The 19,019-nt window shown below is 38.1% G+C and overlaps 1 protein-coding gene and 1 pseudogene across 4 annotated transcripts in view; both read left to right on the forward strand.

The window, feature by feature from the left end:
• The window catches only part of ST6GALNAC3 (ST6 N-acetylgalactosaminide alpha-2,6-sialyltransferase 3), a 536,306-nt gene that overhangs the window by 444,973 nt on the left and 72,314 nt on the right, over positions 1–19,019 (forward strand). The gene's annotated exons all lie outside the window — the stretch shown is intronic.
• Positions 1,340–9,195, forward strand: LOC147578109 (small nuclear ribonucleoprotein G pseudogene; annotated as a pseudogene).

Below are 19,019 nucleotides of genomic sequence, written 5' to 3' on the forward strand. Positions count from 1 at the left end.
AGAATTTCTTTTAATTGAGTTTTTAATTACAACACAGCAAATATCCCATTCATATGTAATTTTGACAAAGATGACAAGCAATTTCATATTCTTTGGAGATCATTTGACAAGTGTGGGAGCCTATATTAAATACCAACTGCCTTGTTTTTTGGACAGGAGTACCTGACAACCACTTATTCAGGGAAGATCGGGAACTGGAGCATCTGGATCTCAATAAATTATTTGACAGAACAATCCAAGTGCTATAACACAAGCTGCTACTGGGAATGTAAATCTGATTGGCTGGCTTAGAATCTCGTTTTTCTAATTTATAGCCCACATATTATGAATTGGGATACTGTACAGCCAATGGGTGTTTGGACAGGTTTTACCATAAATAATTTTTTTCTTTCTTTAGACTATCAGCACAACAGATAAAATATGCAAATAAGTTCTTCTGAAACACAAAGCTTAAACTTGAGATGGGTACCATGATTCTCTTTTTTTTTTCTCCTTTGGCATTCACTTAAGAGTTCCAGAGCTCCAGAACTACAATTAGACCAAAGAAACTGCTGCATGCCAAAGAGCAGAGAACCAGTCCAACAATGGCTGGTCCCTACTAGCACCTCCCATAAGTTTTCAAAGGTCATTTGTATGGCCATTACAATATCCAGAGGTCCCAGATGAGGGATCTTTTTCAACTACAGAGCAGTAGTCCTCAAACTTTGGATTTTGGAGACCAGGAAAGAAATTCTTAATTGGAGCCCTACTAAGGTCACCTTTTTAGTTTACCAATTAAAGATGTGTAAATTTTTTTCCCTTTTCACTCATTTGTTAATTTGTGACTATCTATTGAGCACATACTATCTGCTGTTACTAAAGTATGCCCTGGGAATGCAATGAAAAACAAAGCTAGATGTAATCTATACCCTCAAATATTTTATGGGCTTGGTGGGGGAGACAGTTATTGATAAATTATACTAATAGTTGTAAAATTCACATTGAGATAGGGACTGTGAAGGAAATAAATAAAATGGTTCTCTTAGAGCACGTAACACATTAATTTTATATAGACAGAAAAGGTCAGGAAACCCTTCTTTAAAATGCGCTGGGAGGGGCGCCTGGGTGGCACAGTCGGTTAAGCTTCCGACTTCAGCCAGGTCACGATCTCGCGGTCCGTGAGTTCGAGCCCCGCGTCAGGCTCTGGGCTGATGGCTCAGAGCCTGGAGCCTGTTTCCGATTCTGTGTCTCCCTCTCTCTCTGACCCTCCCCCATTCATGCTCTGTCTCTCTCTGTCCCAAAAAAAAATAAATAAACATTGAAAAAAAAATTAAAAAAAAAAATAAATAAATAAAAAATGCGCTGGGAGAGGGTTGCCTGGGTGGGTCAGTCAGTTGAGCATCTGACTCTTGATTTCAGCTCAGGTCATGAGCTCATGGTTTTTTGAGTTTGAGCCCCCCCCCCCCCCCCTGCCCACCCCCATGTGGGGCTCTGCACTGGCAGCATGGAGCCTCCTTGGAATTTTCTCTTTTTCCCTTTCTCTCTGCCCCTCCCCCCATTCATGCTGTCTCGGTCTCTCACAAAACAAATAAATAAACTTTAAAATTGTACTGGGAGGTTTGGAGGCATTTTTGAGCTTGCTAAGTAGACACCATGAGCAAAGCCTACCCTGTTGAGTTAAAAACATTTATGGACAAGAAATTCTCATTGAAATTGAATTGTGGCAGACATTTCCAAGGAATATTGCAGGGGTTCAGTCCTTTTTTGAATCTTGTGATAGATGAATGTGTGCAGATGGCAACTGTGGGCAACAGCACAATATGAGAATGGTGGTAATATGAGGGAATAGTGTCATCATGTTAGAAGCCTTGTAATGAGCGTAAACAATGAGTGTGTTCACCAGAAGAAATCAGCTGCTTCTGAATATCCCCTCTCCATAGCACCTGTTTTACTACAATATAAAAATCAGGCCATGGGCATTTTCATATTGAACTTTTTTGTTAAATAAACTTTTGTAAGAGTAAAAAAAATAAAATAAAATAAACTTGTGCTTGGCTTCAGCAAGTCTCAGACTATACAGGGCCTTGTAGCCCATGATGAGGATTTTTAATTTTATGCCAAGAGTGATGGAAAGTAATTATTAAATAATTTTAAGAGAGTCCTCTGAATGCCACTGGACAGTGGATTGGAGGGCAGGAAGAGTGGAAGGAGTGAGATCAGGTGGAACAGAATGTTGGTGCTATAGATATGATTAGTGTGACAGCCATGTGATGGTGAGTCGTTGGATTTGAGGGATATTTTGGAACTGGAACTGCTAAAACTCATTGATAGATGAGGGATGAGGGAAGGAAGAGAAAGGTATTGAGGATGACTGAATATTCCTGGCTTGAGCAACTTGCCATTTCCTATACCATTTACCGAGATAGAAGGACCAAGAGAGGAACACATAGAAGCAGAAAGGATCCCTTTTTGGGCTTGTTAAGTTTAAGGTGCCTATGAGATATCCAAAGCAGGCAGATATATGAATCAGAAGTTTGGAGACGTATTTTGCTGCTAGATACACATTTAGAAGTTGTCAGCATATCGATGGTATTAAAGTCATGGGAGTAGATAAGATTTCAGAGAAATGAACATTATGGAACTTAGAACAGTCTGAGACTTGATACAGAAGGGAGAATCTTCAGAGCATCTTTCTATGAAAAGGACAGCATTTTAACACCCACAAAATAGGAAGAACATAATATCTGTTCTTTAAATTAAGGACATTTCATTGCATGAAATCCTCCCTCCATTGTCCTTACCATTCCTATTTTGCTTCAGATCAGTCAGAAGTTTGTCATGGAGCAGCCGTTGCAAACCACTGCCCTAGAGTTTCTGCGACTGCCTTGGGTGGGAAGGACCTCATTTTGGTAGCAGAACTTCTTATCCACTCCCAGTTTCACTTGACCTCTTAGACTCTTCAGGCTTAAAAACACTTCTGGCGTTCGCACGCCTGCATGGCTCAGTCGGTTAAGCATCCCAGTTTGGCTCAGGTGATGATCTCACCACGTGTGAGTTCAAGCCCCACGTTGGGCCCTATACTGACAGCTCAGAGCCTGGAGCCTGCTTCGGATTCTGTGTCTCCCTCTCTCTTGGCCCCTCCCCTGTTTGCAGTCTGTCTCTCTCTCTCAAAAATAAACAAACATTAAAAAAATTTTAATAAATAAATAAACACTTCTGGGGTTTCTAAACCAAAGTCATCCACAGAGTGACTTAAGATCCCACCATATGACATCAGTTCCCTCCTATCCTGAAATGTAAAGTCAGTTACCTCCTACACACTTTGTGGCATTCCTAAGTCAGAGGGCTACACTGTCGATTGTAGTGTAGTTATATGTGTGCATCAGGGTGAATTAACATTTACATAGCCATCTCTTCCTCCTGTCCATCATAGTATGGCACCCATCCCAGTGTTCTTTGCTAGTGGACCTAGTAAGGGTTTCTGAATTGTCTCATCACAATGTTCCAGACAGCCATGATCAATCAGATTGAATGTGGAAATTATTGTAATGATACTACTAGCAATAATAACCATGTATTATCATACTTGTAACTATTATTACTAGTAATATTCTTAACGCTTTGTGTCATGCTCTGCACTAAGGGTTGTCCATTCCTCAACTTAAGTAAGCCTTCACCACAACTTAGAAGGTTGGTTCCATCTTACAGATGAAGAGGCAGAGTCTGAAAGATGGACTTCCCAGGTGTACATCCCATTATTGTTTTTACATTGTTTTATAATAACATGCCATTATCTGCAATGGTGGAAACTCGCTGGGACTCCATACTTTTCCTCTTCAAACCCTCAGCACCTAATAGTGCTTGGCACATTTGAGATGCTTGATAAATATTGAAGATGGTATATACTCTATAGTGACAGAACCCTTTTGAAGGGTGGTGGTTGTGTCTTTGATGATTTAGAATCTCTTGCAGCTTCTAGCATAATTCTCCATAAATATTTGGAAGGTTGAATATGTGGGTTTAAAATGGGCCGAAAAACTCCTGGAAACTAAGAAGGTTCTGACGGCACTGCTGGTGGAGGGATTACCACCGAAGGAGGATTAAGAAGATACATCACCTAATATGCTGTGGCAGCAACTGTGGGTCTGATTCTTACTGAAGCATTCTTATTCATGACCTGGGTGGAGAAAAGGAAGAAGCTGCTCATTTTTGGAATTCACTAATAATTTCAATTTGGAAAGTATCGTGAGCAGCTCAGGCAACAGAAATAAAAGGCAAACAACCTGGGAGACTTGAGGTATGTCCGCTGGGAATAGTAACTTTGTGAGCATTTGAAAAAGGCAGGGCAGTGCATTCACCTGGGGGAAGGGTATCCAAACACAGAGCTGTTCTCAGGGAAGCAGATGCCAGAGCACAGCGATGCCAAAGTAGGCCCAGGGGGCATAGTGGTCTGCAAATTAAATTCAGGCCAGCCAGGCAGTCTGGCAGAATGAAAGGGAAGGCCAGGTTGAGGCTGCCTGTGCAGAAGGGCACGGAATAACAGTTCCTCTGTGGACACTTGGAACTGGGCAGCACCTGGCACCACACGCTCTCTTCCCACCACCTCATTACTGGGGAAGCTCAGGCAATTTGGAAGAAGAGCAGAGAATAGCAAAAAGAGTGAATGAATTCAGGAAAGGACGTGGATGAAAGATCAAAAGAATTAGATAGCTGTAGTTTAGTTGCAGAAAGCTAAAGGGAGGAGGAGGGAAAGGTCTGGAAACTCAAATATCCAAGTCTACTCTGAAATAACCAACTGGAAACTTGCAGAATACCCATCAAATTGAGACCTTTCAGATGAAAATGGACATTTTCTTCCAAGCCATGGGCTTCTTGCCTGAACTGGCACTCTGCCTACCCAGGTGCTCAGTAAATACTGTCTTGTAAAATAACCTTCCTTTGCCAGAAGAGTATAAGATCCGGGAAATAGACCAATAGGAAGCACATTAGAAAATCAGCCAACCCTTTCCACCCTTTCCTTAGTGCCCAGTGAGGACAGGATTAAAGGAACTAGATTTCTGTTGTGTTTTTCAAGTCAGACTCTTTTCAACAATGAAGTTGCCTCTTCCCATTCAGATAAATACAGAGCAAAATAGAAACCTCTGGAGCACAGGGAATGCCTAAGACACGGTTGGCTAGCCTTTGGTTAAATCCTATCATTGCAATTTCCTTTATGTCAAGGGGACTGGGGGGATGCTAATTTTTTCCCCTCCCAGGCGGTGGAGGAGGTGGGTAGTGAAAGCCGTACCTCTGAACTAAAGGTGGACTTGGTGGAGTTCAGTTTTAAAAATCCAAGTAGATGGATTAGGGGTTCTTTGTTTTATAGAAAGAAGTCTCTGAAAACAGCAACTACCTGGCTGCTATTGAGTCTTTGTTTTCAGACCAACTCCACTGTTCTTAACCTGGAGCCCGAGATAGTCAAGTATTCAGATTCCCAGCCAGTTGCAAAGCAATCACACACCTGTTATTAAGCTCCAGCATCAGTGGGCTTCTTGCGCTCCTCAAACATGCCAACCCTCTGAAACCTACTGTTTGCCTCTCTGCTGGGCTTGCTTACCCACCCACTTCCTTGTCCTATTCCTGCTTTCTGCAGGGCTGGCTCCCTCTCATTCCTCTCTTCTCAACTTAAATATCGCCTCTTTTAGAAGGTATCTTTTTGGAGTGATTTTGCCTCCAAATAAGAGGAAATCTTGTTAATAGAGGCTCCAGCCAGTAGGAGCTAAAAAGAAGTTCAGAGTAAGCAGTCCGTCCAAACCATGGCTCAGCTCTGACTTCAGGGACCCAGGAGCCCATTACTGTGCTCCACCCCTCACCACATATGGCTTCCATCTGCATCATCTCAAGATGTCTGGTCCATCCCCAGCATCACATCCATGCTGCAGACAGAATAATATACGAGGAGTATAGGAGGGTGAAAGGCTTTTTTTCTAGTGATGCTCTTTTTGTGCAGAAAGGGCCACTGGCTCCAGAGACCCCTATGTCTAATTAGTTAGAACTGTGCCACGTGCAAAAGAGTCTGGGAAATCAATATTAGCTTCCCAACCTCTGTAGTAGAACAAGGCCAGGAAGAAGGGGGCACGTGGATAACTTTCAGGTAGCCAAACTTCAGTGACTGCCATGGTATTTGCCCTGGCCCTGCTTGGTTATTCTGTCTCATAATTCCCTGCTTCTCTTCATGGCATTTCTCATAGTTCGTAGATGTACATTTGTAATCCCACTGGAATGTGATACATATTCTTTCTATGCCTGGCTGTTTTACCATTCTATCACCAGAACCTAGCTTTGTGCCTGACAAATGGAAGGCACTTAATAAATATCGCTTAATTCAGAGGCTAGTTGGCTGGTAGAAGAAAAGAGAAGCTACCTCTGAAATCATCATGTAATCACAACCTCCCGGGAAACTAGGATTCTGGCTGTCAACATTTGATTTTCACACAGATCCTTTTTTATTTATTAAAAAATATTTCAAATATAAGGAGATATGTATATGTGAAAGAAAATAATGAACATTCAAATACCTGCCACCCAGCTCTATCAAATTCACAGATTTTGCCAGAGGCCTTTGAGGTCTGTTAATATTGTTGTTGAATTTAAAAACAAAACACCGCAGATGCAGTTGAAGTCCCTGTGTCTCTTTTCCTGTTTCTGTGCTCCTGCTTCTGCTCCTGCTCTGCCTGGAGGCAACCACTGCCCTGAATTTGGGTTTACCAGTCTAGTATGTGTTTTTATATTACGACTGTCTATATACATCCTTAAGCAATATAAAACTATAGCATGTTATTTTGTGTGTTCTTAAGCTGTCTATAAATACTATATTTTGTTCAAACACTATTCACATTATATAAATCTAAAGTATTATTGTCCAACCTTTTTAATCTACCTTGTTATTGATGTTTAACCATATTTTTGCACATAGCTATGCAGTGTCACAGTGTGAATATACCACAATTCAGTTACCCATTTTTGTCTCCATAAACGTTTGGGTTTATCATTTAAAGTCTTTTCGTATTACAAATAATGATACTTACCATTAACATTCTTCAACATGTTTCCTTGTCATATGTGTGAGGATTTCTTAGTGTAAAGTGTATACCTAGAAGTAAAATTACAACATAAAGGAAGTATATGTCTTCACTTTTCTTTGATTTTGCAAGAGTGTACTACAAAACGTTGTGCCAATTGATATCCTCACAAGTAGTGGATGAGAGAAACTGTTTCTGTATTCAACACTTGATATCAGACTCTGATTTTTGTCAATCTATTGATATAAAGTGATATCACATTTCACAGAGATCAACACATGTGTTAAATTTATTCTTAATTATATTTTAGTTATTGTTGTGAATGAGGTACTTTTTATATTATTATTCTTGAATGACCTGTTACTGCTCTGTAAAAATCCTGCCATTGTTTTCATGTTGATCCAGTATTTAGCCACCTTGCTGAACACATAGTAAATTCTAACAGTGTGTAGATTCTCATCGATTATTTATGTAAACAAACTGACCATTTATACAGAAATACAGCATTGTTTCTATCTTTCTAATATGTACCTCGTTTTATTTTTCTTGTCTTATTGTGTTGACTGAGACTTTCTAACAGCATTAGAATAGTGACAGCAAGCATCCTTGTCTTATTCTAACTCTAATGGTGACATTAAGTTTCATTGTTAAGCTTGATCCTTGCTGTAGATTTTTGATAAATAATACTTATCAAGTTTAGATCCCTTTTACTTTAATTTCCTAACAGTTTAAACATAAGTAAATGTTAAATTTCATTAAATATTTTTTGACATCTGTTGAGTTCACCATGGATTGTTTATTCTTTAATTGGTTGATTACTAATATTGTATAATGCATTAATAGATTTTCTAATGTTGAAACATCTTTTCATTCCTAAGATAATGTACATTGGTTATCAAGGGTGTTTCAAAGAAACACCTGGGTCTTTTCCTAAAGGACAAGAAACCTTAACGTTTTTGAGCAATTATTATTTTGATTTGACTTCATGTAAGTTTCTCTTTAGATCTGTGTGTGTTTGGCACTTCATTTCTTTATTTCTTTCTTTTTTTGGATTTTCTATATTTTAAAAAATGGAACATGTGAAAGTTGTATAATAGTAACAAAATATATGCACAGGGAGAGAGGAGGAAGATGGAAGTGTTAGCTCTGCTTATTTTGGACCATGAAATGAAGGGGAAGAACTTCTGATCAGCAGAATTTCTAGGGTAACTTGATTGAGTGCCATAATTAGTTTATTTCCTGAGTAGGTGAATCATGCTGGCCATTTGTCTAGAAACCTGGTGACACTTGTATCTAGTCATTTAAGAAAGAAATCCGTAATTGCCCCAGGTAGCTGGGAATTGTTTGTGAAGTAGAAAGGCTTGTCTTCCTAAAAGCTATCCTGGGTAGCACTGAGGTAGCTGGTGATGGAGAATGCATCTGCTCTTATTCTTTTAGAGCCACTTTTGGTTTTTCTCTGTTTTTGTTCATCTTTGGTAATCACATCAGTTTTGAAACTTACATACATGTAAAACCTTTTGTAGTTCTAATACTCAGCAAAGGAACTATGCTCTGTTCAATGATTAGCGCTTCCATATTTTAAAAATTATTTCAATATAATTGCTCTTGGTGGTAAAACTGCCAGGTCATTGTAGAAATAAGGTTTTGATGGTTGTTGAACAGTCCTGTTTCTGAATATCTGTTCTAATTGTATGCACATATTCATACAATTACTGTATTACCAAAAGAACTGTATACAAATAGTAGCAATAATGTGATGTCCCGGTCTGTTGGCTTTAAAAAAGATTTCAGAAATTGATTAAAACACTTAATGTTGGTTTTTAACTCAAGGACTTGTGAAGCAAATGACTCATTCCACTTGGAAACGTGTTACAGAGAGAATATTCTTTTATCCTTCCCACTTCATTCTATAGAGCATAGGGAGAAAGATACCAAACTCCTGGGAGTTATCTCCTTGATTAACTGTGAAGTAATAAACATAGGAAGGCAGCAACAACTCAAGCAGTTGGGTACTAAATCTCCACCTTTATGGCCCGCATTTGCCAACTGTCTCCATATTTGACAGATAAAATGCATCTGTGAATTTTAAGCTTCTCAGGTTACAGTTAAGATATGTAATTAGATTTCAAGATATACATCTTACCCAAAACTTCTGCTACGGGGGGGAAAGCCAATTAAGTCAGGTTTACTCAGCTTCGAAACAAAACTTCAACTTAACAATGGATGGAAGAACCTAACTAATGAGAACACTCCACATGGCACATGTTATTGTTTGTTGGAGACACTGTGTGCTCTGGGACACAGGCTCCTACTTTTCCGAAAGCTAGAGTCAGGAGGTTTACTTGGTTAATAAAGCCAGTTCCTTAAGAGATATAGTTTGATGCATGAGCAGGTGGAAATTAGTATTTTGAACATTTGCTGCATACAGTTTTCTAAGCATTTATACGCATTGGATGGAAGTTAACTTCTAAGAAACTGTATTAACTCAAACAGGCCAGTGAAAAACTGCTTCAGTGCTCTGAAGCAAAACTACATTCCAACTATGTAAAAGTCTGTGGGCTGCTAAGGACTAACTTCAGGTTAGAAATTTCCAATCATCATAATGACTATGATGATTAAAGTAACTAATATTGCCTGAGCAGGCATATATGTAAGCTCTTCCTAGATATTAGGTAAGCATTAACTTATTTATACTCATGAAAAGCATACACAATAGGTATTCTGTCATTTTATAGTTAGAAATGGAGGTTCAGAAAAGTAGAATAATTTGCCCAAGTTTATCTAAGTGTCTCCCTCTCTCCTCTGTGAAATGAAAATAGACTAGCTGATTGTTGCCTTTTGTAAAATAGCCTTAATGCCCTTAAAAGTAAAAGCTTCCTTGGATCATATAAGAAGAGATTTCATTAAGACAGTAGATATATCAGCTCATTAGAGCAAGCATATATTTTATTGTTCACAGACACAGGAAATTCATGTGGGATGAAGTTACTATATACCTTCAAGAAGATAGTAGTCTAATCAGGCAGATAAATACATGAGGAATTACTTGCAATAATTAAAAAACAAAATGTCAAGAGATGCAAGGTAGGCCGATACTTAGAAGTGAATTGTAATTCCTCTGGACTTCATTTGTATCAGCAGTGAAACGATGGGGCGGGGTGGACAACTACTTCCCTTAAAAGTTTCTTCCTGCTCCCTGACAGAGGTTGGGGAGCCTGAGTGCATATGCACAGATCAATTTGGAGAACACAGCCAGTGCTGACTATCAAAGCAAAGTGGGGCGGGTCATTCAAGATCTCCTGGAGATGAGATTGGAACAGGATCCAAAGAAGGTGAGACATATTGATTAGTTCAGAGGGGATATTCAGATATGAGGGTAAAGGTAGAGTGAGGATATTGATCGAAGTGGAGATAGAGTGAGAAAATAGCAGGTATAAAGAAAGGTGCAGAGTGACAGATTGAATAAATTTTTCTAAAGTGGACAGGTCAGGAAAATTGAAGGAAGAAGTTGATAAAGCACCTTAGGATTACCAGTGATCAACTTGTTTTAAGCCCCTGTGTGTCAGAACAACCAAATCAGAAACTCTGGGAAGTAGGATGGTGTGTGTTTTTTTAAGGTTTATTGAGATATATAATTCACATATCACATATTTCACCCGTTTAAAGTTTATAATTCAGGGTTTTTTAGTACTGCGCTGTGTATCCATCAGCACAATCAATTTTAAAACAATTTTTATCACCCCCCTCAAAACTGTACCCGTTAGTAGTCACTCCCCAATATCCCTAATTCACCTCCCAGATCTAGGCAGCCACTAATGTATTTTCTGTCTGTACAGATCTGCCTGTTCTGAATATTTCATATAAGTGGAATCCTATAATAGATAGCCTTTTGTGACTGGCTTCTTTCATCTAGCATGATATTTTTAAGGTTCATCAATGCTGTGTGTAGAATGTATCATCACTTCACTATTTTTTATAATGGAAAAATACTCCATTATGTGGATATATACCTATACATTTTATTTATTCATTTATCAGCTAATGAACATTTGTATTGTTTCCACTTTTTGACTGATATGAATAATTATGCTATGAACATTCATGAACAAATTTTGTTTGAACACATGGTTTCATTTCTCTTGGATATATACCTAGAAGTGGAATTACTGGATCATGTGCTAACATTTTGAGGAACCTACAAGATTGTCTTTCAGAGCAGCTACACCATTTTATATCCACAGCAGCAATGTATGAGAATTTTAGCTTCTTCATCTTTGGCAACACTTGTTATTATCTTATCTTTTTGGTATTATTCATCCTAGTGGATGTAGAGTGGTATCTTATTTGGGTTTGATTTGCATTTCTGATACCTAATGATGTTGAACATCTTTTCATGTGCTTATTTTCCACTTGTCAATCTTCTTTGGAAAAAAGTCTATGCAAATCCTTTGCCATGTTTTAAGTGAGCATCCTTTTGTTTTTGTTATTGAGTTATCATAATTTGTTATGTGTTCTAGACACAAATCCCTTATCAGATGGATAATTTGCAAATATTTTCTCTCATTTGCTATTGCTGTCTTTTCACTTTCCTGACAGTTTCCTTTCAAGAACAAAAGTTTTTAATTTTGATGAAGTCCAATTTACACATTATTTATTTTGTCCTTTGTGTTTTTGATGTCATAGCTAAGAAGAAATTGCCTAAGCCAAAGACAGGAATATTTACTCCTGTATTTTCTTTTAAGAGTTTTATCGCTTTAATTTATACTTAGATCTGTAATCCATTTTAGTTAATCTTTGTGGAGGGTGTGAGGAAGGGGTACAGCTTCATTCTTTTTCACGTAGATATGCAGTGATCCCAGGACTATTTGTGGCAAAAACTATTTCCCCCCACAATGAATTGGATTGGCCCTGTTGTCAAAAATCAATTGATCATAGATGCATGGAGTAAATTTTGAAATCAAAAAGTGTGAATCCTCCAACTTTTTCTTCTTCTTTTTCAAGATTGTTTTGGCTACTCCATATTCCTTAAGTTGCCATATATATTTTATGATTAGGTTATAAATGAGATGTGGGCTTTTTCAAACTATACAGGTGATTCTAATGTGTAGTCAGGGTTGCAAATCACTGATATAGGTCTGAGAAACACAAATGATGTTTATTGATCTACTAATATGCATCTAGCTTCTGCACTAGGTAACTTACATTTTTTTCTTAAATCATTTGATCCCCCATAATAACATTATGCGACAGTCACTATGATCTCTAATTATAGGTGATAAATCAGAGTCAAAATCTTGTACATAGTTACTTGGTAGTGATGTTGAGATTTAACTCATGTTGACTATTCCAATTCCTTACCCAAGAAATGTAGATCAGATCATCTGGAAACTAACTCTTACACACCTACGGTCTTTGTATTACTATTATAACATTCTTATTAGAAAGAAAATAAATCAAGTTTGTGTGGTATGGCTGAATCATAAAGGCATATAGGAAGAACATGACAAAAGATAAAGCTTCTTAGATAGGAGGAGCCATGGTGTTTCCCAAATGACAGACTGTGATAAATATTTCATATTCCACAAAAGCATTTTAGGGGGGCAGTCTGCTCAGTTTTTGATAAAGTTAAATTTACTTACAATACTTGGCCTCTGAGATTATTTTCTTTACTGGAAGGTGCATCTATGTAAAACATTCTTGTTAAATTATGTAGAGAACGTATAAACATTATTTGTTTTACCTTTTTCTCTTCTGAATAATAATGGAAAGTCTAAAACCCTATGTAAGTCTCCCAAAATTGTTTATTTTACTTTGCTACTTCAGGAAGCCCAAGTCTAGAAACCAGTACCATACAAAATAGTGAGCTCCTGAAGAATTTTGAGTGTGAAGTGAAATGAAACCCTTAGGTTTACATGTAAGAAAGATCACCTTTTCAACAAATGGTGTTAGGACAACAGCATATCCACATAGCAAAAAATGAAATTAGAATCCTACTTCACACAATATACAAAAATTTAAAAAATGGATAACAGACTTAAACGTAGGAAATAAAACTGTAAAAATCCTGAAAGAGGGGTGCCTGCGTGGCTCAGTCAGTTAAGCATTCAACTTTAGCTCAGGTCATGATCTGGCAGTTTGTGAGTTTGAGCCCCACATTGGGCTCCCTGCTGTCAGAACAGAATCCATTTCGGATCCTCTGTCTTCCTCTCTCTCTGCCCCTCCCCTACTTGTTCTCTCTCTCTCTCTCTCTCTCTCTCTCTCTACCCCAAGATAAATAAATAAAATTTATAAATAAATAAACAAATAAATAAATAAAACTGAAAGAAAAATAAGAGTAAATATTCATGATTTTGGATTAGACAATGGTTTCTTACACTCAACACCAGAAGCACAAGCAACAACAACAACAAAGTAGATACGCTGGACTTCACTAAAATTTAAAACTTTTGTGCTTGAAAAGATACTGTCAAGAAAGTGAAAAAACCAACCCACAGAAAATGAAAGAAGATATTTGCAAATTGTATTCTTGATAAGGGATTTTTATCTAGAACATATGAAGAGTTACTACAACTCAATAACAAAAAGATAAATAACCTAATTAAACAATGATTTGAATAGAGAAAGGATTTGAATAGATACTTCTCCAAAAAAGATACACAAATAGTCAATAAGCACAGGAAAAGATGTTCAACATCAGTAGGTATTAGACAAATGCAAATCAAAACTACAATGAGATTCCACTTTGTAACCACTAGAATGGCTATTACCAAAAAGATAGACAATAACAAGTGTTGACAAAGATGGAGAAACTGAAACTCTGACATATGGCTAGTAGGGATGTAAAATGGTGCAGCTACTCTGAAAAAACACTCATATTTCCTCAAAATGTTAAACATCCAGTTGCATATAATTTTACCCTAAGAGAAGTGAAAACACATGTTTTCACAAAACTTGGCCATGAATGTTCATAGCAACATTATTCATATCAGCCAAAAAGTGGAAACCCAAATATTCATCAAGTGATAAATATCTTTTAAAAATATGGTATATACATAAAATAGAATACTCAGCAATAAATTACTCAGCAATAATTTATTACTCAGCAATAATATTACTCAGCAATAAATAGTATGGATAAGTACTGCAAAATGGATGAACATTGTAAAACATTATATTAAGAGAAAGAAGCTAGTCACAAAAATCCACTTCTATCAAATGTCCAGAATAGGTAAATCTATAGAGAATGAAAGTAGATTGGGGCAGGGGCATAGAACTGGGACAGGAATGAGGTGAACTGCTAATGGGTGCAAAGTTTCTTTGGGGCTGATAAAAATGGTCCAAAAAGTAGATTGTGACAATGATACACAATTCAGTGAATATACTAAAGACCACTGAACTGTATACTTTAAAGGAACTAATAATATGGTATGTGAATTACTACAAAGCTATTAAAAAAAAAGATTGTTAAGTGTCAGTATGGAAAACAGGATGTTAGAGACTGACACTGTAGATAAGGAAATAAACCAAACAGGTGTTGATATAATCCAAGAAGTGATAAGCTGGGCCCGAACTAACAGTGGTACTTTGGGGACAGGTCCAGGATCGGAAGGTAACCAGGCAAACTAACTCAACATCATCCTTGATGGCTGGTAACCGTCAGTTTATTTAGAAACACCCAGAGCTGAGGCCTCTGTCATTGGTTCCTATCCTCCGGCTGGCCTAACTGGAGAATCATTTTTAAATAATTTTATTGTTTAGGATCAAAATTTTCTTGTCCGCAGCATTTACCCATTGTTTTAAGTCTGCCTCATAAAAATAGACACGTTGCTTTAAGTTTTGAAAATTTTGTTTGTTTAGTAAATGATCAGGATCTGTTGTGGTTTTTAGGTTATATAAATGTCTGTACAATGAAAGTCAGAGAGGCTAATTCTCAAATTAGAAATCTATAGTTGGAACACTGAAAACTTAACCAGATGTGCAGATGAAGGGATCGAACCCTTTGTAGTGTTGGACCAGCTCTCTCACCATAATTACATCTAGGCTGTACAGAAAAGGCATAGTAGTCCCAGCACCATGTGGAGTTTTCACTGGTGGCGTCTCTTTGGAATACTGAGAAGGAACTATTGATACTCCTGACATCCAGGTTAATCAAGATGAGATCCTTTTAGGCAACCTAACAATATGTTTACATTACACACACAGAATTTTTCTGTTAAGATTCCATTAAATATTTAACACCACTAAAGAAAAATATGTCCAGCAATGTAGCTGTATCAAAATGGGAAATCAATTAGTTTTCAATCTTGTTTGGCAACCCTCTCACTAAACCAGGCAGGCAGAAAACCTGTAGAATGAGAGGAAGGGATGTTAGGCCTTAAGCCAGAGATGGAATTAAATCTCTGTTGGTCCATCTACTTTAAAACCTGCATCCCTTTCTGTGTGCCATCAAAGGGACAAACTTGGAGAGGCAGATGCCTGACATCGCTTTTGTCTGGAGAATCAGAAGTGTTACAGAAGTCATGCTGATTGTTTCCAGCACTTTCTTTAAAATGTTCTTTTCACCCATACAGTTTTCTCTGGTATTCCCCAAAGGAAGATAGTAGTTGGGATTTCAGAGTCTCAGCAACACCCTGATGACAAAGTTAGGCATATTTAGTGACCAATTTAGCTTTCATACTCCAAAGCAGTAGAAATAATAGCAATAATAACAATAATAAAAATATTTTACATTTATTTAGCATGGTACGCTTACAAAGCACTTCACATACATTGTCTCATTTAATTTACCCAGTGGAGAAAACTGTGCTATTTAACTGTTCAATATACGTTTAATTTGATTTTATTATGAAAAAATATGAAGCAAAAAGTTTCCCTCCATAGGAAAATAAAGGCCATAGAAGAATTTTTAGCATAGCTTCCATGGCAATGCTGAGCAATGTTCTTTCTCCCTTCTGCCCCCTAAACATATTCTGGCTAATAGTAAATGTTCCTAATACCTTCATCAGGAGTAAAGAGTAACAATAATTTCTCCCATTTTGTCGAGGAGGATCCATTGAGCATCCCGGGTCCCCAGAAGAATAGACAAGAGGTATGGGGGTGAGCATATAATGAACTTGATCACATTTCTCTAACACAGTCGTAGAAAAGAAGTAGGCTATCCACTTCTCATCTGATAGCTTGCCTCTTGTTAGACCATAGACTTAATCTTGCAGTGTAGGTTCTTATAGAAAACTGGATAACCTATTGGGATGAACTGAGCACAAGAGATTTAACATGAAGCTAATAACGTTTGAGCCCCAGGTCCCTTAACTTGCGTGGGTCCCTTTCGGAGGTAAAGGCATCACAGAAGAAGGAACTGAATCTTCAGGTATCCAGTAACTTGTGATTTATTTTTTTCTTTCTAAATATTTACTTTTGTACCTAATTTGTATTTGTAATTTTATTTTTTTAAAAGACCTTCCTTCCTCCTAATCATACAGGTTTCAGGCCTCATGCCACCCAGACCCACTCCTGCAAAGTACTTGATTCAAATACCACAGAAAAGGCTTCAATATTCATAGCAAGGCCAGATTTGGTGGTAGATCCACTGGTGATACAAAACTGGTGAGATCAAAAGATAACACGCCAAATTCATATATGCAAACTAAATCCCATGTCTTTATTTTTCTGAAACTGATCTAGTCTTCAGGCTCATCTTCCTCCTGGGTAGTAGAGAAACTTCAGCTTGGTAGTTCTGTTTGTTGTTGTTTTTTCTTGTTCTTTCCATTTAAAATACTCCTTTCCAGGAAAATGCTTGAAGTTTTAGAATTAGCCACCTCCCTCTTTCTCTTTGTTTAGTAAACGATCAGAATCTGTTGTGGTTTCCAGGTTATATAAATGCCTATACCATAAAAGTCAGGCTAATTCTCAAATTAGAAATCTATGATTGGAAAACTTGAAGTGTTAGCCAGATGTGCAAAGTTGGTGCCTGGCTATAGGGAGTGGGGCTGGGGGTGTCCCTTGGTCTTCGTATCCAAGGGCAGAGGGCCCCTCTGGTCTCACTGATTATGCCTATTTTTTTTTCTGGGCTCTCATTGGGTAAATTTTTTTTGTTTTTATTTTTTAAATGCTTATTTTTGAGAGAGACAGAGACAGACAGAGACAGCATGAGAGGGGAGGGGCACACAGAGAGGAAGATAGAATCCGAAGCGGGCTCCAGGCCCCGAGCCGCCAGCACAGAGCCCAACATGGGGCTCGAACTCACAGACCTTGAGATCATGACCTGAGCCAAAGTCAGATGTTTAACTGACTGAGCCACCCAGGCACCCCTCATTGGGTAAACTTTATGGAGGCTTGCCAAGTTGGGAACAAAATTACTCCAGTTGAGGGCATACCCTCTTTAAAGCTTAACACACATGCCATCATCCTCCTGCTGTCTTCCAGAATACAAGAGGAAACTTGAGCTGAGGAAGTTTCTGGATAGCTAAACACAGTCCAGTTCACTATGTGGGCCACCGCTGAAGTCTCCTCCCGAGCACAACCACAACTCCCCCTCCATACCAGGAGACATCAGGACACATGTCTTCTCATTGGCTTCCCCTACCTCTCCCCGTTTTCTTCCCACAGAAGAATTCCTCACTGACAGACAAACATCCCTCCTACTGCCCAATCCCCAATTCTATTCCTTTCTTGAATGGGCCTCCTCTAAATCCTATCCTTCTTCCTAGAACAATAAACCTCAGCTGAAGTAATAGAATGTCCGCTGTGTTATGGAAAAAGCATAAATAAGCCTGATTTGTGCTCCAGGCCTGGTTCTTGATGTGTTAATTAAAGCTAAAAGATTTTAGAAAATCCCTTTCATTTTCAACAGAAACAGTTGTTAAAAACTATTGTCTTACTGCCTCTACCAAAGATCTGGATATCCAAAGTTCTTTATCAACTCTCCTTTTACCTTTGCAATCCTGCCCTAATAATCCTAATCTTCTCTGGGCCATATGGATGCCTCTGGAACAATGTGAGGATGTGCACAAAAACCTGCAGAAAGAAAAGGCACATTAACTAATTTAAAATTATTTTCTCTACCACAAGACTATTAAGAGGTCTTTTTTTCGGATTTTCTTTTGAAAGTATTTCTATTTTAAGCAGTGTATGTTTTTATTTTATTTCAGTTATCATTCTAAGTGACAGTTTGGTACTCTGATATGCTTAGAAACTAGTGAGATAAGTACATATTTATGTTTAGTTAACAAATATGACTTCTATGGATAGTAAAAGGTAATAGTGAATGGCAGGTACCATTTGCATCCTTGGAGGTTGAATTCCAACCATCAAGGCTTTCCCAGATTCTATTCCAGAAGTGACATGCTATATATATATATATATATATGGCTGTAAATCTGTATATCTCTCAGACATGACGTGATATATAAGTAGCTTTCAAAGGGGCCTGGCTTAACAACTTGAAGGTAAAGAGCAATTCATATTTAAGACATCCCAACAATAGAGGGACTATGGCAATAACTTCCTAATTGGTCTTCCTGCATCTACCCTCTCTCCCTACAGTTTATTTTCTACACAGAAACCAGAACTTCTCTTGTAAACCTAAATAACCCTCCAGTGGCCTCTCATTATTGAGAACTCAAGCTCAAGTTCTTTACAGTGTCCCAGCAGGTCCCCCATATCCTACCTCCTGCCTCCTGTGACTCCATTCCAGCCACACTGGCTTCCTTGCTGTTCCTCCAGCCCTTCTGCACATCCCTGCTTTAGGGCCTTTCCAATTACTGGAGTACTCTTCCCTGGGAGACTCTGTGACTCATGCCCTCATTTCCTTCACACCTGCTGAAATGTCACCTAATCAGAGAGATGTTGTTGGACCACGCTGAATGAAGTCCTCTCCTTGCCTTACGCAGCACTATTTGCCTCTTACCCTGTTTTATTCTTCCTAGCACTTCCTCACATTGTCAGAATTCATTTTCTCTCTTGCTCCATTGGCAAGTATAC

Source organism: Puma concolor, chromosome C1 (genome assembly GCF_028749965.1).
Source record: "Puma concolor isolate L17-30 chromosome C1, mPumCon1.1.hap2, whole genome shotgun sequence".
Classification (NCBI taxonomy): Eukaryota; Metazoa; Chordata; class Mammalia; order Carnivora; family Felidae; genus Puma; species Puma concolor.